Consider the following 23,713-nt stretch of genomic DNA (forward strand, 5'->3'; position numbering starts at 1 on the left):
ATATTCTCTCTTACAGGTTCCTTGGGTTTGGCAGACAGCATGGCAACAAATGACATTAAATTCAGGCTTATACTATCCGTACAGCAGCCTTCATTCCTTCAAAGTATTATTCCCCCCCAAACAGTGCTCTTTAAATTAATTTATTTTCTAAAAAACCCACAGCCAATTCAATCTGTCAATGCCCAAGGATTGTGCTCTCAGCCTTAAAGAATGTTATCTTTATAATGCTAAAATAAATATCTTATATTGGTCTTGGAAGGTTTCTACATGATTTCAGAATTGAGGAAAACAGGCAATTCCTCTTTCTTTAAGCAGGAAATCCCCAGAGATATAGAATTTTAATTGTGTTTTTTTTTTCTTTTAAAAAAAGCCATTACAATGCCAGATGGTTAGATGCAATGTATAGTGGGGAAAGACCAGCGCTACTCAACAATGGGAGAGTAGAAAGAGACTCTGTCAGGGCTCACAGAATGCGGGATCTTTTCATAAGGATCTCATTGTTCTCCAAGTCTTCCTTACAGAGGTTAGCCCTAAAAGATTTCACTTTATCTTGTATCTCCGAAAGGAGAGCAATCTTTTCTGTCAGCATGGTTTCAAACTGGGTGGCGTAAAACTCCATGTCGTATTCAACATCTTCAGCCATCTTCAGAAAAGCTTTCAGCCATCGCAGTGATTCTTGATGATCTTCTGTCTGAGCTTTCTCAATCTCTTTCCTCTTCTTCTGCCCTTTCACTCTGGAGATGATGCTAAGAGCTGGCAAAGGGACTTGATCCTCTTTCTGTATGCAGAAGATTTTGAACTGATCGGTCTCAGGCAAGCTATGATTGCTCCAAGGCTGGGTGGAATCCTCCAGCTGATAGAGAGACTTTGACAAGATACGATGGCACTGTTTGAAGGCATTGGGATCGACCACCAGACCTTTTACCCGATTGGCATACCTGAGGGTATTGAGTGTGTGTTCACATGACTTCATGCCTGGGGAGATGGTGGCAATCATGCAGGTGCAAGAGTTTTCTCCAATGAATGAGTCTCTTAGGACTTGGGTCAGCTTGCAAGCTCGGAAAGGTGTGTGGCCTTTATTGCGCCCCAACGCTCGAATGCATTCTTTCAGGGCCAAGAGGCTCTTATTGATCTCGGCTCCCTCCAACCTGGTTAGTCGGTCTGCCCTGGAGGTATCCGCTCCCCGCTCATTGCCAGCCAGGTCAATCAAGGAAAACTTACCATACAGTCTCCCTTTGCGTTTGAGGATAATCTGGAAAACAGCGTGACTCCGGGAGGAATGGGAGTTGGCTGAGGTCTGGCCGGAGGTCCTGCATCGATTCCCAATCTCAATGAGCTTCAAGACGTCCTCAACACAGATGACCTCCTGCTCCAGCAGGCCCACCACTTGGACCTGCTGGTTGCTGTCCTCCAGGACCCTTAGCCGGTTCTTCCAGTTCAGCAAATCGTAGACTTTTCCCCAGTAGATCTCAAAAAAGGCGCCAAAAACCTGGAGCTCCAGCATCTTGTAAGTGGGCTCCTGCAGCAGAAAGAAGACGTCGCGGGCGGCCATGGCATAGATGCCCTTGGTGGAGTCCTGCTTCTTGCCAGAGAAGTCCCCTCCCATCGTGTGGGTCTTGCCGCTGCCCGTCTGCCCGTAGGCGAAGCAGGTGGCCATGCCACCCCGGAAAATGGTCTCCACCAGCGGTTGGGCCGTGTGCTCGTAGACGCTTTCGTTAGTGACGCCGGCGTCAAAAGCGTGGTCGAAGCGGAAGGTCTGCTGCTCCAAATAGCGGGTGAGGTCGAGCTTCTGCCGGGCCTCGTGCACCATCACCACACCCGAGCAGGGGATAGTCACCACGTCCACCTCCTTGACCTCCGCCTCCCGCTGGTTGAGCGGCCGCTTGCGGACGCAGACGCAGATCTTGCGGGAAGAGGCGCCGTCGCTGCGGCCGCTGGGCGGCAGAAGGCCGCCCTGGGCCAGCAGGGCGGCCCCTCCGCCGCCGCGCAACAGGGCCTCGCGGCACTGCTGGATCATGGCAATCAGGTCCGCGTGCGGGTGGGCGTCGCGGGCGTCGCGCCGGGCTCGCCTCTCTAGCAGAGCCAAGTGGCGCTTCTCGCGCTCCACCCGCAGCCGCTCCACTTCTAGCACGCAGGGCGACTTGCGGCCGGCCGTCGAAGGGGCCCTTCTCAGCTCGCGCTCCACCCCGTCCCCTCCCGGCTTCTCTCTACTGGCGGGGGTCCCCGCGTAGTGGAGCGGCGGCGTTGGGTGGTCGCCCTGCTCTGACGGGGTCGGTGGGGAGAGCGTCCCCGGGCTGAACTCCACTGGGGCCAAGTGAGGGTTGAGGCTGAAAGCTTGTCCGAGCTCCACTTTCTTGCCCTTGTTGGTGCCTCTTTCGATCCATTCCACCGTCAGGTTGTTGGCGTCGTCGTGCAGCGCCGTCACCAGCGCCGGGTGGATCCGCCCGTCGCTCCTCTTGATGTCCAGATAGGTCCCCAGCCGGATGGCCCCGAATGGCTTGGCCATGGCGCTCGGCGGTTTCGCCTCGGGATCGCACGGGTAGCCTCTGCCGATCCCGGGCAGCCGGGGGAAGCGAGAGAAGGGGGCGGGTAGGCAAGCTGGTACCCTGGCTAGACAGTCACGCTCATTCAGCGCCTGGTGGTAAAAGGCACCCTCCCGCATGGCCCAGCCAGTGCCCTCGGCCCTCCGCCTGGGTGGACGGTCATCCGCACCATAGCCTGCGTCACAAGGGCTCCCCCGAAGTGGTTGCGACCCATGGCTCGGGCTTTACGCTGCTTTGCAGGACTTCTTGGGGTCGTTTGCGGGGGAAGAACGACCGGTTGGACTTGACCTACCAGGGGAATCCGTCGCCACTTTTATCGGTACTTTTTCCTAAAGCAGGATCTCCAAACTTGCTTGGGGAATCTCTGGGGAGTTGAAGTCTACAAGTCTTAAAGCTGCCAAGTTTGGAGACTGCAGTGTAGTCCTAAAGTGATCACGGGTCAAGAAGTACTTTCTCTCGGAGTTGTTATCGTGGGTTAAGAAGTAGTCAAATTTCTCTTGAAGTTAATAGCTCAGAGCTCCCGTTCTTATGCACCCGGCTGTCCCAGAGAGGTAGAAATACGGATTCCCAAATAGGATTGAATTCCCGGGGTAAAAGTGTGGGTTTGAATGAGGCTGAAATGAGGCTAATTAATATAGAAATCATTTCCGAATAAACCAGTTCTAGTCTTCCATAGCCTTCTAAATTAGTTGGACTGTAGTACCTTCTAAAATTCACAGCCATTCACTAAGTTGTTGTTGGGGGGGGGGGTTGGGGTTGTAGAGGGCCATTGGTTGGAAAAAGCACAGGTGTGGGTGAAATTTGATAAATAAATAATGAAAATAGAAATAAAGCTTTTGTCCTCTGTGCCACTCCCCATCCTTGAAGAAAGTAGATCTGTAGTCAGTCTGCCCTTCATAGCATTCAAACAGTGGGATTGAGAACTTTAGCTAGTGTGTTGTGCAAAGATGACACATTCCATGCTTAGTTTGCTGATTGGATAATAGATTAATGGTCCAATATTCTATGCTCTGAGTGTGCATAGAACCAGAGCTGAAGCTTTATAGTGCAGCCTTTTTAGCAGTAATCCTCCCTAAATTGATTTTTACTTTCTTGTAAGTGTGCAGCAATATGCTGAGTGTTTTCCAGGAAAAGGGTATCTTATATTTTCCCATTAATAGTAGGCTAAAACTAGTAAGACCCAAGTTCAGATTTCTAATAAACCTTATTGGGCAATGTCCACAGAATGGTTTGGATTAAATGGAGATGATAGGTTTGTAACTGTATGTTGGTATATGGTCATGAAGTTTTAGAAAAAAAAGCAGGATTTTTATTTATTTGTATCCTACCTTTATATAAATATATATTTTACAAATAAATAGGATATGAATGTAATCAATATTTCTAATGAATTGGAAATCTCACTCATAAGATGCCATACTTTTTTCCCTAATGTTTATGTGTTATTAAGAAAGGATTGTGATTTAATATTGCAGGCTCATTTTAAACTGTGTGAATTGCTAAGATACATTTTGCATTGGTGTTCTGTTGGGATGCAAGATCAGGATATTATCAAGTTTATTTTGTGAGATCCTGGGATCTTTACTACTGTTACTCTGAAACATTTGTGTTGATAAATTCAGTGAAGAAGGTGCAAACAGAAAAACTGTCAAATTAATTTCAGAAAAGTGGACACTGTTTGCATGAGGTACCATCTCCAGATTAGCAAAAAGGTAGCCTCTTTATTTATTTATTTTGGATACACGGGTTTAAATTGAACAGGTGAAGTATTATGCTGCCCATTCCTGTTGAATATCTTTTTAAAAAAATGATTACTAATAATTGTAATGGTTGTGCCAGAAATCTGGAAGACACAGTGATCATTAAAGTGTGACAGATATGGGACAGACATGTTGCACTAACTCATGTTTCAGAATTGGTTGGATCAGCATGAGATGCTAAGATCAAATCAAGCAAACACAGTTACAAGTGAGTGTAATATATAACTCCCAAAGATGCATTTCTTTTAGCTTTCACAAGCCTAATTGCTCAGATGCTTAAGTACCTTACTTTTTTAGCTTTGTTCTCTTCTCTCCCAGAAATAGGGAGCTAACTAACATGGAAAAGTAAACTATCGGGGACAGTTAGGAAATGAAATGTCCGCTGTAACTGTATTGGCTTTGTGCAGATTTAAGATCAGTTAACACATCTCATAGGAAATCCCCTCATCATTCTTTTCCAGCTAACAGCTGTGCTGCAGACTTGCTTTTGCAATTGCCTCCAGCTTTTCTTGATTGTGTTGCCTTCCCAACTGAGAACGATAACAAACAACACCCAAAGAAGAAAACTAGCCTTCACTTGTCAGATCTAAAAAGGTCAGGAATCATTCAGCTGACAAGTTGACATCCCCCAGAAGAGACCAAATGAGAGGTTAGAAAGTAGATCTTGGATTCAGTTCATGCATGTTTATCAGGACATCTTGTTGAAATTTTGGAGGTTATTCCAAAGTAAATGTTCAGCTCAAGGTATTAATGACAGAATGGATGTTTGTTTTTTGAAGAAAAAAAAGATGTTTGCCACTTTAGCCACATTGTTCAGCTTTGTTTTATATTCTTCAATTTTAGAAGAGGTACATTATGAGATTTGTGTTTCCTTTTCAAATTTGTTTTTTCTAGAAGAAATGCTAAAGAAAGAGGTTGCTGCATTTTCTCCCCTAATATTCCTTTAACAGCACTCAGTGCATCCCTGTAGCACACAGGTATCAAATTAGCAGCATCATGTTGCTGTCATGTGATGTATCATGACATTTCCCCTCTCCGGTGAGTGGGGTGGGTGTGGCCTGTGCATATCGCATCCTGCCCACCGGCTGCCAGTTTGACACCCCTGCTGTAGCAGGTTGTTGAAAAGGTCTTTATAAAACGGTTGAGAGATTTAAAGGGCAAATGGATGCGTCAACATTTTTTAGGGCCAGAGGCTATTCTATCCCTTTAAAAACCTTCCTCCGTGGGGTAAATGGAGGCAAAATAAGCCTTTGTAAGCCCTTATAAGCCCTTTCAGTTCCTTCTAAGTATCCCAAAAAGAAATAGTTTATCTATCCACTCATGACAAGCTAGTAGCCAGTATATTCAAAGACAAGAACAATTAATCAGTGGAACAAATTGCCTCTAAAAGTTGTGAATGCTCCAAGACTGGAAGTTTTTAAGACAAGACTGGACAACCATTTGTCTGAAATGGTATAAGGTTTCCTGACTGAGCAGGGGGTTGGACTAGAAGACCTCCAAGGTCCCTTCCAACTCTTACATTCCATTTTATTCTACTTCAAGGTAAATGCCAATGAGATTTTTATGAATTGTATCTTAAAGTGAGTATATAATCTGTCCATTCTGTTTGCCAGGAATCTAAGATGTGACAGCAGAAGGACCCTTGGAACCATCTGACCAGCATGTAGTATCTGCCTGGATGAACCTCACACAGGTATTTGTGGCAAGACATCGCAATATTTGGGATGTCTTGCCATATTTTACACTTTTCAGAGTATAGATATATTAATAGCACAACACCTGGAGATGGCTTAGTATCTTGGATAAAACCCAATCATCTGAATAATTGCCAAAAGTATTTCAATTAAATCATCTACCAGTTCTTCCTCACTCAATATTGGCCTAAGGAAAATGTGTTAGGATAAACATTTCTGGCTGTTTGTACCAAACTGTCATAGAAATCTAAATTTGAAATAAAAATACAGAAGTGAAAGTAATTATAAGGTGCTGTTTAGTGAAAAATATGATATAATTTGTAATGAAATACTAAGGAAAAATCTAGAGAAATTTTTGTATGCAGAGAGAAAAAGTGAACTGTATATAAGGAAGATTCATGCAGACTGGCTGTGCTCATCGGCTCCTCTAGGTCTCTTTGTCTTTGGGATCACTAATATTTAGGACTGTTCCTAAGTCTTAAGGCAGGTGAAAATAATCAGATTTTGCATTCAGATCTCCATTTATTTTCTGTTCTCTGGACCTCTAATTATTTAGAGTTTTCAGATCCAAATTTCTTACCATCTTCATAGGAGACAAAATTCCAACAGTTAACTTTTTAGCTTTAAACTCATTGGCACAGTGGTAAAGCTGTAAGGAACACAACACAATAAACATACCTAATACTCCTTCCTCCTATTTGCCCCATAAGGATAACCCTGTGAGGTGGATTGGACTGAAAATGATTGGCCCAAGATCACCCAGCCAGCTTTCATGCCTAAGGACTAGAACTCACATTCTCCTGGTTTATAAGCTGGCACCTTTACCACTATCCCAACGTGGCTTGCCAGTTTATTGTTTTTCTCCTCACTGAATAAAACAACTGGAATTTGAAACTTATTATTGTATACAGTTGCATATCACAGCATAGTTTTCAAGAGTATGATGCAGCAACCTCACTAAAAATAAGCAGATCTGGTTTTTGTTAGCAGTTGAATGGAAGATCCCTTGGAAAAGTCCCCTGACTTCCATGTAAGAAAAGAGGTCTCCTTCAACAGTCCGCTGCGGGGAAATAAACCATTCCTATATATATTTATAGATACCCTCTTTTCCACTGAGAAGATTCTTATGCCTGTGAGAAACTAGGCTCTTGTTCCTGCTATCATTTAAATAGAAAAGGGTGATGACATCCTCTCACAATATGGCGTATTTTTCATTTTTCGTGTGCTTGATATTTCTTACAGAAAAATGGCTAGTCCTCTTGGCAAAACAGAAGCAATAGGGAGTTTTGTGATCTCTTCCATTCTCTCTGACTTTTTGCATTTCAAGAACGTATTAAATCCCCAGTATTTGAAATTTAAAGTACTTACTTCTCTCCCATGCAGTTTCCAGGTGTAGAGATATCTTTGGTTGGAGAATGCAGCCATGGACAAAATGCGAGGGCCAGTCCTCAAATATTTTCCTCCAAGTTATCCCCCCTCCCCAAACTCCATCACCACATATACATACACAAACACACAATCTTGCACTTTTGAAAAATATGCATTATAATCCCCAAACCTGGCCCCATTCTTACAATTGGAATATATATATATATATATATATATATATATATATATATATATATATATATATATATATATATATATATATATATATATATATATATATATATATATATATATATATATATATATATATATATATATATATATATGTTGTATTTGTGCTGATAAATAAATAAAGGGAGACTAGTATAGATCTATTTCAAGCTATTTAGCTCTCATCAGCTAGCCATACCCTTACTGGGATTTGAACCTGTGCAGTATTACATCTTAGGCAGATGTCTTAACCATTAGGCCACAGGTCCTCCTCCTTATCAGCTGAAGCCAGGGAAGAAGGTATATCCTATATAGATATCCTATCTCCTGACCAAAAAGAGTGAAGTTAAGATATTCTACATAAAACAGAGTAATATATTTGCCCTTTCTGCTCTTTTTGAAATTGCAAGTATTTACTTTTTTCGGAGGTAATGGTTTTTTTTTTAAATGACTGAACCAAGCAGAGCTAGCTCTGTTGCATCATATAGATTATGTCAATAAGGTTATGAATCGTACATTCTTAGCATTCATTTTTAATGCTAAAATATCGGCACAAAGCAGACACCAAAACTTTAATGTACATCATAAGAGACATATGTGGAACTGGACCTGAAGATTTTGACAGTTATTTTTGGTTTTGCACATGGCTGTGAATTATTGAGAGTCAGGACACTTTACCTGGCTGCGCTGGAGGGTGAAAAAACAATAGGCCCATCAATTGGTCATGCTCCATTAATGAGTTTGCCCCTGGTGATTGTAGTATTCTGCAGCCTGGTTCTGGCAGATGTATGAGAAGGTAGCATCCACATTTTCACAGAAAGACTGAAACTCATTTTTTCATTTATATTTTTGTATTGAACCATTTGAAGAAAATATACAAACCTTTTGAATTCAATTTATTTCAATCCGAGATCAGCCAGAAAGAATATAAGTTTACCGCAAAGAACATATTAAAATATATACAGTATATCTCAATAACCAATAAGAGAGCCACAAGAAGTTAAAATCCTAATGTGATTGCATAATTGGTATGCAAAGGAGGAACGTAGCGCACAACCTGAAGCATTGATTCCTTGGTTTTTATCAGCCGGTAACAGAGAAACATAGAAGGAAGCAAAAATGCCTAGAAACCATACAAGAATCAATGTAATGAGTGATAACTGTATAATATTGGCAAGATATTGAGACATGGCAACTGATTCCGAAAATCTTATAATATTGCTTAGGATGTCAAGCGTGCTTGAAACATAACCCCTCTGCCCTCAAACTCTGAGAGAACTGGAACATTTTTGGGGGAAATACAGACAGAAGCATCAGGGAACTTTTATTTCCAGTGCTGTTTGGCTCAATTAGGCAGCTATATGGTTGCTCCCATTCTCTGTCCCTTGATCTTTGTTTTGCTTGTTTTGTTTTCAAGTTACCAATTGCTAGTTCTGGTACACAGTTCTAAGCCCCCCCCCCCCCCCCCCCCCCCCCAGCCTATCCTAGTTCTCCGGCTTTTACTTTGAGGTCTTTTTTTGAAATAAATGTCTTTATTCCTTGTTACTTCAGAGTTGGATTGTATTAGCAGAGAAGACACCAAAATCACTGGGGACTAGTTAATCTGATAAAACTGGAACTATTTAGTTTTAAATCTCAGTTTTTAAAAACACTTTCACCTGGAGAAAAACCGCTCCACCTTGGAATTTGAGTAGAAAAGACAAAACCCAAGGAAGGGATCTGGCAGGTTTGTGTTTAAATCTGCCACAGATATCTTTATATTACAGTTTGTTAGTTTACTACTATATTTAAGAAAGTTATACTTCAGGAGTGGAGTTTGGAAATGTTCATTAAAACAGCAAATAGTATTTTTATTTATTTGTCTACACCATTTCAGTTTTACAGCTTTTAAGAATAATAATATCTAAGATTAGTTTTATGTCTATGTACTTTTATGCCTTCAAAGACATTTTGATTACATAATTGTCTACATGCATGTTTAAATATAGTCCTTTGACTAGACAAGGCAACATATTTACATATTACCAAAAAAATTGAACATTAACTTGGTATTTGCTTTGAGAGAATACTTTTTTATGGCCAGTTTTCTTATACAAAAAACTTTCTCTGATAAATTTTGTTGTGCCTGGTGGATTTTAAGAGCACAAGAGCAGAGCTGTTGGCAATCTATTGTTACAAACAACTGATTTTATATGCCATTTACTGAGCAAATGGTCAGTCATCTCTAATTTTCTCCCAGGAATCAGCATAGGGCTGTTTTATTAGAGTTCCAGTGAAAATATTCAGGCTGGTGAGCCATAGTGCAATAATTTAGACCTGACATGTTTAACAGTATTTGGCCTTCAGCCTTATTCTCACCATGCTCTCTGAGTGAATAATTGCAGTCTAGCTCACAGCCTGGAGTAACTTCTTCATATATCAACCAATTTTCTAATTGTGGGAGTAATCAGTCAGCATTTTCTACCCTAGAGAAAGTATGTAAAGCAAATGTCTCAAAACTCATTTTCAGTAAAGAAGCAGTCTTGTAGATGCCTTTCCTTTACCATCCCTTTCCAATCAGAGCATTAAGTGCACAAATTCCAATTTTTAGAACTCAGAAACAGTCTTGGTGGCTGGAGGATTGAGGGTGCTGAAATCCACCCAGGTTTGAAACTGCCCCTGGCTTGAACCAGGACAAAAATGTCAGTGCCCAATTGATTGACCTTCAATAAGAAGTCAGTGGGTGTGGCCAGAGATGTAATAATTCAATAACAACAGGATGAAATCTGTTTCCGGAGGTGGCCGATAGTGCCCCAGAAAGAGATCTTAAATTGGGAAGAGATCAGCTCTCAAGGGCAGTTAACAGCATGTCTAAAGGGTTGATGTTGTATTCCCCAATCTAGTGATATCTAATTGAGAAAGGAATACAGCCCTCATATTACTCAGTCCAGCACAGGACAAAAGGCTTGCAATAGCAATAGCAATAGCAGTTAGACTTATATACCGCTTCATAGGGCTTTCAGCCCTCTCTAAGCGGTTTACAGAGTCAGCATATTGCCCCCAACAACAATCCGGGTCCTCATTTTACCCACCTCAGAAGGATGGAAGGCTGAGTCAACCCTGAGCCGGTGAGATTTGAACAGCCGAACTGCAGAACTACAGTCAGCTGAAGTAGCCTGCAGTGCTGCATTTAACCACTGCGCCACCTCGGCTCTTGTAGAAACCATCAAGAAACCATCAATTTCATACAATGATTGGGTAGGTAATCCAATGATTTTCTCTTCTGTATAAAGTGAGAATTATGTCTCTGGCTGTTGCATAACCCATAAAAACCAAGATTCACTACTATAAAGGGGAATGGAGGAAGAAACTGATAAATGAGAGGATCACATAATCTTGAATTTAGTCTGGGACCAAATATCTATTTCTTTCTTTATTATGCCAGAGGTTGAAGGCTGCTTTAGCTTTTAGAATCTTTCTCCTCCTAGTTTAGTTTTATTTTTTCCTTTTTGAGAATTCTGTTATCTTCTCTTACCAGTGCTGCTCCTGCTAGGAATAAGGACCAAGTTGCTACTGAATTAAATGCTAATCTAAAGTCTTAGTGATTGATTTTAATACCTCTGTGAGCAACATATGCAGTGCTTCCAAGTCATGGATAAAAAATGGCAAAGGCTATAATCAATCCTTGTGCCTTGGTATGTAATTCAGACGGTATTTAGAATTGATAAATACCCTTTGCAAAATAGCTTTTATGGAAACATTCATCAGAGAACCAGAACCTACAGGGGTGATATTTACTTCTTTATTTATTTCAAAATTTTCCAACATGACCAGATGGAATTAATTCATGCTAACATCTCCAGCAGGAAAACAAACAAACATGGAAATGCTATCATTCAGAGAATCTTTGATCCAAAATTTGACATCTCCCACTAGTCCTGAGAAAGATCCTATCTGAAAATTTTCAAGTTGATGCTGTCAAGAGTCAAGCAAGCTAATGATGTAAAATTTAGGATTGACACCTTTTTTCTTAATATTTGAGCTGCCTTTCTGGATCTAAGATGCCGTGGCTCAGTGGCTAAGATGCTGAGCTTGTTGATCAGAAAGGTCGGCAGTTCGGTGGTTCAAATCCCTAGCGCTGCGTAACAGAATGAGCTCCCATTACTTGTCTCAGCATCTGCAACCTAGCAGTTCGAAAGCATGTAAAAAATGCAAGTAGAAAAATAGGAACCACCTGGGAAGGTAACAGCATTCCGTGTGCCTTCGGTGTTTAGTCATGCGGCCACATGACCATGGAGTTGTCTTCAGACAGCACTGGCTCTTCAGCTTTGAAACGGAGATGTGCACCGTCCCCTAGAGTCAGGAACAACTAGCACATATATGCGAAGGGAATCCTCTCTGGATTACATGTATACAATTGCTATGATGTGAGCTCCATTAACGCAGTTGTAATGTAGTAATGGCTTATTAGCTTGGTCAGCCTTTGTTAGTCAGCGGTAGGAAGGTACATTGTCTTTTTGGATTTGTGGTTGTTTCCACTGATTGACCTCTTTTCCATAAATATGCTTACTTTTTAAAACAAACACACAAAACAGAACTTCCCAAACCTAAGTAAATTACCCAAAATTGGACAGACATACAAATCCATTATTCAGGCACAGCAGGGACATTTAACTTAAAATGTTTTATTTATATTGGTGGTGCAGTGTTTAGAATGCAGTATTGCAGGCTAACTCACTGTTCACTGTCAGGAGTTTGATTCTGATCAGCTCAAAGTTGACTCAGCCTTCCATCCTTCCAAGGTCGGTAAAATGAGGACCTGGATTGAAGACAGAAATATGCTGACTTTGTAGAGTGCTTAGAGAGGGTTATGAAGCATGAAGTATGAAGAGGCCTTAAGTGCTATTGCTAATGAAGAAAAAAATCCTGAAGATGAAACTCAAATACTTTGGCCACCTAATGAGAAGAAAGGACTCACTGGAGAAGAGCCTAATGCTGGGAAAGATGGAGGGCAAAAGAAGAAGGGGACAACAGTGAATGAGGTGGCTGGATGGAATCACTGAAGCAGTTGGCGGGAGCTTAAATGGACTCCAGAGGATGGTAGAGGACAGGAAGGCCTAGAGGAATGTTGTCCATGGGGATTCGATGGGTCAGGCACGAGTTCGTAACTAGCAACAACAAATAGTTTACTAAATGACTATACAGTAACTTTGGTGGTTGTGAATTCTATATAGGGTCACCATAATAATCATTCCACCTTTTCTTAAAAGAGTTCAAGTCAATGGACATAACTCTGTTTCCCAGTCTTATGGTATGTCTTCATAGAAATCCTTGGAAACATTTCCTTCTTAATATTTTTATAATAGATATGAAATTTCATTGAGTCCCAGGGTCTGTTCTTAGTGTCACAGATATCCTTATACTCTTGATTCTTTACTACAAAGAGTAGAAGAGCAAGCTTCACAAAGCCCTGTGCCTTGAATCTGCTTCCTATCAATTTCATTTGTGAACTTGAATTCTGGGTATAGAGAGCAGCATTTAATTCTGTCAAATATATATCTTGTATCTTTTCTACTGGGTCACCTATTTCCCAAGCTAGATTGCCTCTTCCACAAATAAATGATTAAATTTTGGCTTTTCCAGCATTTCCTCGTGAGAAAGATACTTCAAGCCCAGGTGTCTCCTACTTTTATTCACAGGGAAAAAAATAAAAGCATTAAAATGTTTCATAGAATGATATATACACCTTTTCTGCAGTTTTACACATTGAAGCAACTCTTTTCTTTCTGTATTGAACAGTAGATTATTGCAGGTCAAAAGAATGTTGTTGGCTAACTTCCAGCTTTGAAGTTAGGAAGACATGCTACCCCTGTGGCTTATTCTTTCTTAACATGCTATTCTTTTTGCCACCAGTTGAGCAACAACCCAAAGGCTTTTTGATAGTAACCAAATGAAATTGGCAAGACAACACCTATATTGTGGCTGTAAATATTAATGGGCATCCTACCCCTACCCAGCTAAGAGTGAGGAAGACTACATCTGCAGAAATTCATGCTTTTCTGCCAGTGGCGAGAAATCTCTAGACAACACAGCATTGGCACATTCTAGTATTCTAGGTTGTTGCATATAAGGATGTGAGTCCACATTGTCTCAGTACAAATCCCTCTTCTGTTCTTCGCACAACACAAATATAAGGAATTCTCTTTATGGCATGCACCAATATTTGTTTGCCTTGGTTGCCCTGATTGAATTGGTTTATAAGTTCATAAATAAAGGCAAGCCACAAGGTTAGCAAACATTATATTAAGAGCAGTTCTACATTTGAAACAGTGAAAAAATTGGGAGCAGCACAGTACCATTAATGTACATTCTCATAACAGTGCAGTAAATAACTCATTAATCCCTGCCATGCAACAGGCCTATAAATGGGAGCTTTACGGTCTTCCCTTAATTACCCTGATCTCTTGTATATTAGACAATAAATGAAATGGCTTTCCATTTTTTCTCCCTTCCCCTTGTTTGTACCTGCTTACAAAACTAGCTTGTACATAAAGCAGCAAAATAAAAGGCAGCATGTAATGGCCATTTTGTCTTTACCTCGTGTAAATAGCAGCAAAAAGCAGAAACCAATTACTCATAATGAAGCCTTCAAACAACAACTTAAACCCAACAAACTAATTTGAAGGTGCAATGCAAATTGGGACTTCCTTGGCATATCTTCCCTCTGACTCTATAGCTACTCAGATACTAGGAGAAATGGAGGGGTTTCTTTACAGATTAATTTGTTCTGAATTGAAAGGGTCCTAAAGAAACAGCGTGCATACTGTATTTTCCTTGAGAAAGTGGTATGGTTTATTACATCTTTCAGGTGTAAGCATTTGTTAAGCCCCACACAACTGGAAAAGGTTGAGGAATCAAGAACAATACAGACTTCAATAAGGTAACTTTCAGGGTCACCCAGGGGCACTGTATCAATGCAAGGTATTGGAAAGTGTAATAGGAATTTCCAGCCCTCCTTTATAGTAAGTTAATTATGGTGGAGTCACCTTGAGTCCTCTGAACACTTGCTTGATTTCACCTGGGCTAAGGTGTCATTTATGGATAAGCTTTCAACTGGTTCACCTTCTATCTCTTGTTTATGTCTATAAACTTTTCCACCCCTTTCCTTTCCTTCCCTAATCTCTTCCAGCATGTGGTTGGTAGCATCCAATTTGGATTGTATTTCAATGACACGTGTAAGGGAAGTTTTAGTTGAATTTGAATTTCCCATTTCAGGATTCAAACATCATGAATTGTACCATCTTACATAGTTCACTGTTTTATTTAACTTGGTGTTATTTTACAGTTAATTTCTTAGCTTAGAAATCATTGTTAAGCTACCCTGGTACCCTATCTTGGCTGAAAAGTGAGATAGAAACAGAATGGATGCCTGATTATTATTAGAGGGCCCTCCTCCCCCTTTTTTTGCAACTGGGAATTGCAATTTTCATGTCACGTTCGAAGGGCTATTTTTAGTCTATCCCACTGTCTCTTAACGGCTTTGAGTTAAACTTAAAAATGGTTTGGTCTAGTGGTTTAGGCATTAGACCAGAAACTAGGAGGCTATGAATTCTAGTACCTCCTTAAACAGGAAAGCCAGTTGGGTGACTTTGAGCCCTAGTCACTCTCCTTCAGCCCAATCCATCTCCAGGCTTGTTGTAAGGGAAAAAGGACAGAGGTGGTATTCTGCTGGTTTGCCCCCAGTTTGGGTGAACTGATAGCAGTGGCGGGTCATGGACGCTCTGCGCATGCGCAGAAAGTTCTACACAGAAGCGCTGCACATGCTCTTGTTTTGAAACCGGTAACAAAGGTAAGAGGATTTCATGCCTGAAAAAGGAGTATTGTGTATGTTCGCCACCTTCACTTACTTATAAAAAAGAATAAAGGTGGAATTTAAATAAAATAATATAAAATTTTACTATTTTTTATGTTTTGGTATCATTTGTAGGGCTCTCTGGGAAGCACAAGAAAAAGGCTGGCCTGTGATCAACTGAATATTTTGTAAAGTTTTCTGAGAGAAGAAAAAGGAATATCACTTGGTTTTGTTTTTAATCCTCCTTTAAATACACAGTACTAGTTCTTTCCAACTGGATGTAAAATTTGCAAGTTTGAAATTTGTTCACTCTGTTTGAAAGTACTTTTTCCCATCTCTTTTGAGTCATACTATGCTAAATGGCTTGGTATTATCAGTGAATGGGCATTTCACTGCCTATCTCTATTTCCCATGTTTCTGAATAACTTTCTTTCTTTCTTTCTTTCTTTCTTTCTTTCTTTCTTTCTTTCTTTCTTTCTTTCTTTCTTTCTTTCTTTTTTCTTTCTTTCTGAAACAAATGTATATGGCTGTAGATGATTCTGGGCAGCTTATAACATTAATAATTCACAATATTAAAACCATACACCACACCTTTCCCCCAATGTTAGCAAGAACACAATCAGACCAACCCCTCGATCCATTTGTGGTACCCAGGCCTGCTGACAAAACCATGTTTTTCAGGGCCTTTCGGAAAAGCAACAGAATGGGATCCAATTGTACTTCCAGGGGAAATGTGCTTTAAGGAGGTATATCATTTTAAATAAAAAAAAGTATCAACCTCAGTCTTGATTGGGGGAGGCTCACCTTACCTTATTTTTTGGAATGTGTGATCCAACAGGAGTTTACAGATATTTCAGAATGATCTTGATTTGTCAATTTCTATCCTGTCATGCCAGTTTGATGGCACACCTTTTGGGCTCAGCAGGTCAAAGGTTTGGAAAACGCCTAACTTGTCATACACACACAGATACACCCACACCACACACATTCTGTCCCCCCAAAAAAGAGAATTCTTTACATACCGTATTTTTCAGAGTATAAGATGCATCTTTTTCCCTCAAAAAAGAGGCTGAAAATCTGGGTGCGTCTTATATGCTGAATACATCATTTTTTGTCTCCCAAACCCCCCATTCAAAATGGCCATGCAGAGCCTGTAGAAGGCTTTCAGAGAGCTCCTGGGGGCTGGGGAGGGCAGAAATGAGTGAAAAACGGGCCGTTTTTTTGCTCAATTTTGCCCCCCCCCCCAGCCCTCAGGAGCACTCTATAAGCCTTCTACAGACTAGGCATGCAGTTTTTTTTTTGCTCGTTTTTTTGGGGGGCATCCCCCAGGAGCACTCTGCAAGCCCCCTAAAGGCTATTCAGGCCTCTTTTTTTGAGAAAAAAGTGCTTTTTTGGGAGATTTGCAGAGTGCAAAACCTTTTTTTTAAAATTTGCTCTTCAAAACCTTAGTGCGTCTTATACTCCGGTGCGTCTTATACTCTGAAAAATACAGTACTCACTTATTTTAAAACATATAGTGCAATTGTGTGTGATCACAGGACCTGCAATGTGCTGCTTGGTTCCACCACAAAACCGCGGACGACAAAATCGCGGTCGACGAAAGCGCGTATGTGATGTCATCATAGTGCGACGAAAAAGATCGAAAAATGTAAAAATAAAGCGAAAACCTTACCCTAACCCCCCCAAACCTAACCCTAAACCTAACCCTAAACCTAACCCTAAACCTAACCCTAAACCTAACCCTTAACCTAACAAAAAACTAACGCTAACCCTTAACCTAATGCTAAACGTAACGCTAACGCTCTAAACCTAACCCTAACCCTTAAACTAACCCTAACCCTAACCCTAACCCTTAACCTAACCGTTACCTTTATGTGAATCGGCTTGCTGTAATTTAATTTTTATTTCAATTTTTCGATCTTTTTCGTCGCGTTGTGATGACGTCACATACGCGATTTCGTCGACCGCGCTTTTGTGGAACGCGGTTTTGACGGGTCACGGTGCTGCTGCTTAGCTTCAGTTCTCTTTCTGTTGGCAGGCCTACTCCCAGGCAGCTTTGGGTCACACAAGCAGCTTCAGGGAATCTTTAGAGGGTTCTGGAGACCCCAGAAAAAGCATGTCCTATTCTGTATGATTTCAGAAGGCCCCACAGGAGCACACACCATTCTGCAGTCTTTGAAAATCATGCAAGTATGAGGAATGCTTTCAAGAATAGTTGTCAGGTGTTAGTAATTGCTAGTGTGTCTTCCAAAATGTTATGGTATGTCAGCTTTGACATGCATGTCATATGTTTGTCATCACTGGTCTAAAAGACCAGTGATGACAAATTATTTTATTTCCATCAAATAATGCTCAAAACATGAGGCAGGATTGAATATAAGTCAGAACTAACTGTAAATGTTAGAAGGGCAGCAACCATTCCCCAAGGCCTCCCCTTCTGCAGTTCCTGTTATTTCTAGATATGAAACCCTTGGCTGCACGACATTCCTTCAGGTTTGCAACTCCTAAAACATAACCCTGACTCAAGATCAGTGGAGCTGATTTTGAGATAGATATTTCTCTCCAGGGGTAAGCTGCAACTGGTTTAACCACTGGTTCAGTGATCGCGTACTTTGCGAGCATGCACGTCTAAAGCGCTTTGCACATAGCATTCAACATATACAGCAATTTGAAGCTCAGCTGCTTACCTTCTAAGTAGAACAGCGGAGGGGCGGAAATCAGCTGTGCTGTGCAAATCAGCAGAGCCAGAAACAAGGAAATATAGGACAGGATAGGGCGGGTGTGGGTGGGCGGGACCAGCTGATCATCAGAACTACTGGTTCACCCGAACTGGTCCAAACCAGCAATAGCCCACCTCTGTTTCTCTCCATCCAATTCTGGCTTCCAATTGAAACAAGCTAATTAAGTTGGATATTGGATATCAAATAGTTTCACCAGTACTTACCCAGCAGTAAGATACCACTGAGACTTGAGTTTAAAGATGGTTGTGGCTCCTCTCCATGCAATTTCCATAGAACATGGTATCTAATGACTGTTTGCTAGTTATGACAGTCTTATCCATATTGACAAAGAAATAGCCCCACTGTGTTCATGAGATTTATCCCCTATAATGAAATATGTTTAGATAACTAGCCTCAACCCTACCTCAGAATCAGAAAAGTCAATCATTTGTCCATCTGTCTGTGTATTATCTATCCTGGCAGGAACTAATCATGGTGGGATATTTCTGGTTTTATCAGGATATGTTGGAAGCTGACTGGGTAATGGCTGAGTCATTTAAAAAGAAATAAGCCTCTTGAAGATGTAAATGTGCTGGAATTTCCAAGATGGTAGCAGCAGAAAAATAAGCCATTAATTTCCCAACAATATTATATACTCTGAGTGAAAGCCAGTCTCCAGTTAAAAGATTTTAAAAAATAACTGACAAAGGATTAATTGCCTGGCACATTAGCCTTCCCCCTTCAGTATTTATAGCATTTCAAGTTATTAGCTTTCTAATTAACACTGAAAGATCCAAAGCCACCTAATTGTATACCACAGTAATTATAGAAACAAAGAATGAGTCTAGAAATTAGAATGTGGTTGTTGTAATATTTTTGTTCTAAGAATATACAAAGACAAGCAATGGTGCTTTTAGATCTCCCAAGTGGATTTTTCCCCCCAATTAAATGGTAAGGAGGTGGCATGTTCATTGAAGGTCAAATATTTTTGTGTTCATTTAGGATTGCAGCAGGAGAGCAGGTGGTGAGCCTAAACATTACCACCAGAACACATGCCTTTTGTTAATGGGAGGGGGGGTATATTCCTCCAAAGCTAATATGCTTTGTAAATTATTTAGCACGTGCCCAATTGGGCTTAATATTGTATTAGGGCTTAACAAATAAACAAGCAAATAGTTTGTTGTCCTTTGGGTGGAGAAACGATGAAAAACATGGCCTTTGCTTTTGAGATCTCACAAGAGTAAAAGGTTTAGGGGCAAAATTGAAGCATGTGTTAAAGTTTGCGGTTGCATGTTTTGTCTGTTCAATATCTGGAAGCCGAGTAACACCCAAATGGGCATTTGAAATTCTCTCCACTAAATTCTTGGGGAAGGAAAAAATCACTATAACACTGGCCTGTATAGTATCACTAGTGAAGAAGCTCATTGGGAGGAATTGCCTCACAATGTAGACCTTTGGGTTGTAATGGAAATAAGGGAAGTTGAGGTTGCAGAACTTCAGAGGAGGAATTACATAATGAAACAAAACTCACACATCTCTCTTGTATTACAACTGTTAGATTAAGAGATGTTCCACTTCATCCATAAGATTTTTTGTGGAATTATCCCTAACAGTGCCAAAAAGCAAGATAAACTGTCTACCTAACTATCTGAAAGGGATGATACAGATATAGAGAACCAGCTGGCACTTGCTCCAAAATGTGAGATCTCAAAAAAAAAGTTGCTTCCCCTCAAAGCAAGGGTTGGGCTTTGTGACTCTCTCCTTGTTGCTGAATGCTTATTGTTGGCTCGAGCTCCTAAGAGCTGGATTTTGCAACATTTGGTTAGGGACTGGTACCTAAATTTTCTCCAGTGTGAAGCTGTGCATAAGTGCCACTCTGTACTCTTCCAGTAGTTGCTTACTAAATTTTTCTATGAAAATTGTAGATATGGGAGCCATTAAAAAATGATGCCAAGATTCCTATCGGAAAGAGGAAGCTTATCCTGCATTTCAACTATGAATCTCTCAAGAGGGCCCAGGCAGGAAGACCCTGAAGGAAGAACTGTTAAATAATAGACAATTTTCTGATATTGAGTGCAGTCTTGTCCAAGCCGGTTATCTTCCAAGATGTTGGGCAGCATCACCTCTGGCAGTTCTCAGAGTTGCAGCTCTAATACTTCTGGCAAAAAGGAGAATCAGATTTACCAGAACCTGCTACCTCAGATGGCAAAGACTGATTGCCTTTGAATAAAGAAGGTACCATACTTCTCCTTTACATTTTGCACTAAGTGGGTTTTTTGTTGCAGTTTAGGTTGTAGATAGGGAGAACAAGATGCTGAGCTTGTCGATCAGAATGGTCGGCAGTTCGGCGGTTCAAATTCCTAGCGCTGCAGAAATGCTATCATTCAGAGAATCCTTGATCCAAAATTTGACATCTCCCACTAGTCCTGAGAAAGATCCTAACTGAAAATTTTCAAGTTGATGCTGTCAAGAGTTAGGCAAGCTAATGATGTAAAATTTAAGCTTGACTTTTTTCCAATATTTGAGCTGCCTTTCTGGATGTAAGGGATGCTGTGGCTCAGTGGCTAAGACACTGAGCTTGTTGATCAGAAAGGTCGGCAGTTCGAATCCCTAGCACCTCATAACAGAGTGAGCTCCCGTTACTTGTCCCAGCTTCTGCCAACTCTAGCAGTTTGAAAGCATGTAAAAATGCAAGTAGAAAAATAGGGACCACCTTTGGTGGGAGGTAACAGCGTTCCATGCGCCTTCGGTGTTTAGACATGCTGACCACATGACCACAGAGATGTCTTTGGACAGCACTTGCTCTTCGGCTTTGAAAGGAAGATCAGCACCGTCCCCTAGAGTCAGGAATGACTATCACATATGTGCTAGGGAAACTTAAAATGAAGAGAAGCAAGCAAGCCTCTTTTCCTGACATCTTCAAGGCAGCTGTGATATGGTTGATAGGCAAGGAAAGTACGAGGGACAGGAAAAGGAGGGGGAGTTTGGGTGGTTCCCAGGCAAATTTGGGATATGTAGTCCATCTTGAGCCATTCTGTCTTGCTGCATAATATCAATACAGTTTTCCAGAAATGCTGAACTTAATAATATATTTCCATTTATCTGCTACAGCTCCTTTAATGTGGGCTAGATCAAGAAATCTTGTACCTTTATGGCAGCATTTTAACAGAATAAACAAAAACACAGAAGATACATAGGAGGCAAACAAAACACGTAATCTGAAATGTATGAAAATGCATTTGTCATCTTAAAAAGCAATAAGGTTGTAATATTTCTGTGCAAAAAGATTGATACAGAGATTATACGTTACAAATTACTTTGATAATGTAATAAAGGAATTGAGATCAAATGTGCAGTAAAACAAAATTAAAAGAGATTCTCTGCTATTTATTTTTCAGCTAATGCTGATTTTTCCATCCTTTTAAATGCCTTTGATCCATAAAGATACTTGTTTAGTTTTCCAGTGATTTGCTAGAATAAAATTTGGGCAGCTAGCACCAGAAATGGAATCCTTTCCCCCCCCCTCTTTTACCATGTTATGCCTTTGGGGGAATGAACAATAAAACCATACTAGCGTTTGTTACTTAAGTTATCTTAGAATTAATTACCAAAGGTTCTTGCATCATTTTTCCAATTTCTCCAGAACTGTTGGACCGAACCCTAAGAAGCTAATTGGATATTACCACCAGGCACAGTGAAATATACCTATTTGATTACAACCCTCAAATGTACTCTAGAAAGGCTGAGATAACATAATTTAAAGTCCCTTATACGACATACAATTCTGGGTGGTTTTTGCAAAATAGAGTTAAAGGAAAGTTTATACAATACAATACAATACAATACAATACAATACAATACAATACAATACAATACAATACAATACAATACAATACAAGAGCAGAGTTGGAAGGGACCTTGGAGGTCTTCCAGTCCAACCCCCTGCCTAGGCAGGAAACCCTATACCGTTTCAGACAAATGGCTATCCAACATCTTCTTAAAGACTTCCAGTGTTGGAGCATTTACAACTTCTGGAGGCAAGCTGTTCCACTGATTAATTGTTCTAACTGTCAGGAACTTTCTCCTCAGTTCTAAGTTGCTTCTCTCCTTGATTAGTTTCCACCCATTGCTTCTTGTTCTATCCTCAGGTGCCTTGGAAAATAGTTTGACTCCCACTTCTTTGTGGCAACCCCTTATAGTTGCAGCTGGGCTGTTTCAGAGCCCAGCTCCTTTTGCCTTTTGTTCACTTTTGCTTGGAAGAGAGTCGTGACCGCCTCTCTTCGGGAGGGGCACTTCCCCGCCGTACTTAAAACGGCGGTGGTGAGACCCCTCCTGAAGAAACCATCCTTGGATCCAGCCATTTTAAACAACTTTCGTCCTGTCTCCAACCTCCCCTTTATCGGGAAGGTTGTTGAGAAGGTGGTGGCCTTCCAGCTTCAACGGGCCTTGGAGGAAGCTAGTTATCTTGACCCCTTCCAGTCTGGCTTCAGACCTGGTTACAGCACAGAAACCGCTTTGGTCGCATTGACCGATGATCTCTGGAGGGCCAGAGATGGAGGCTATGCGTCCATCCTGGTTCTCCTTGACCTCTCAGCGGCTTTCGATACCATCGACCATGGTATCCTTCTGCGACGACTGCGGGAGGTGGGAGTGGGAGGCACTGTTATGCAGTGGTTCTCCTCCTACCTCTCGGACAGGTCGCAGTCGGTGTTGGTCGGGGGGCAGAGATCGTCCCTGAGGCCCCTAACATGTGGGGTGCCCCAGGGTTCGGTCTTATCCCCCCTACTATTTAACATATACATGAAACCGCTGGGCGAGATCATTCGGAGGCACGGGATAAAATACCACCAATATGCGGACGATACGCAACTGTATCTGTCCGCCCCGTGCCAACTCAATGAAGCGGTGGACGTGATGAACCAGGGTCTTGAGGCCGTTAAGAACTGGATGAGCGCTAACAAACTGGTACTCAACCCGGACAAGACCGAGTGGCTGTTGTGTTTCCCTCCCAACAATTTGGCTAATGTACCAACACTTAGGCTGGGGGGTCAAATTTTATACCCCTCAGATAGGGTCCGCAACTTAGGAGTCCTCCTGGACCCACAGCTGACTTTTGACTACCAGCTGTCAGCTGTGACCAGGGGGGCATTTGCCCAGGTTCGCCTGGTCCGCCAGTTGCGGCCCTACCTAGATCGGGAGGCTCTCGCAACAGTCACTCGAGCCCTTGTGATCTCTAGGCTGGAATACTGCAATGGGCTCTACATGGGGTTGCCCTTGAAGTGCATCCGGCGACTACAGTTAATCCAGAATGCAGCCGCGCGAGTGATAGTGGGCGCACCGCGGTTCGCCCACGTTACACCCATCCTCCGCGAGCTGCACTGGCTACCTGTCGGTCTCCGGGTGCGCTTCAGGGTACTGATGACCACCTTTAAAGCACTCCATGGTACTGGATCTGGGTACTTGAGAGACCGCCTCCTGCCGATTACCTCCCTTCGACCAACTAGATCGCACAGACTGGGCCTCCTCCGAATTCCATCTGCCAGTCAATGTCGACTGGCGACTACAC

The 23,713-nt window shown here is 41.6% G+C and overlaps 1 long non-coding RNA gene and 1 pseudogene across 1 annotated transcript in view; one reads left to right on the forward strand and one right to left on the reverse strand.

The window, feature by feature from the left end:
• Positions 1-386: 386 nt before the first annotated feature.
• Positions 387-2,662, reverse strand: LOC106556667 (kinesin-like protein KIF2A pseudogene; annotated as a pseudogene).
• Positions 2,663-5,915: 3,253 nt separating this feature from the next.
• Positions 5,916-23,713, forward strand: part of LOC148048218 (uncharacterized) — a 28,550-nt gene continuing 10,752 nt past the window's right edge. The window contains exons 1-2 of the long non-coding RNA XR_015695818.1: positions 5,916-5,996; positions 20,073-20,382. This is a non-coding gene — a long non-coding RNA (uncharacterized LOC148048218). The remainder of the gene's footprint in view (positions 5,997-20,072; positions 20,383-23,713) is intronic.

This window comes from Thamnophis sirtalis, unplaced genomic scaffold (genome assembly GCF_051295495.1).
Source record: "Thamnophis sirtalis isolate CommonGarterSnake01/CBP01778 unplaced genomic scaffold, rThaSir2_p1.2 scaffold_3, whole genome shotgun sequence".
Lineage (NCBI taxonomy): Eukaryota > Metazoa > Chordata > Lepidosauria > Squamata > Natricidae > Thamnophis > Thamnophis sirtalis.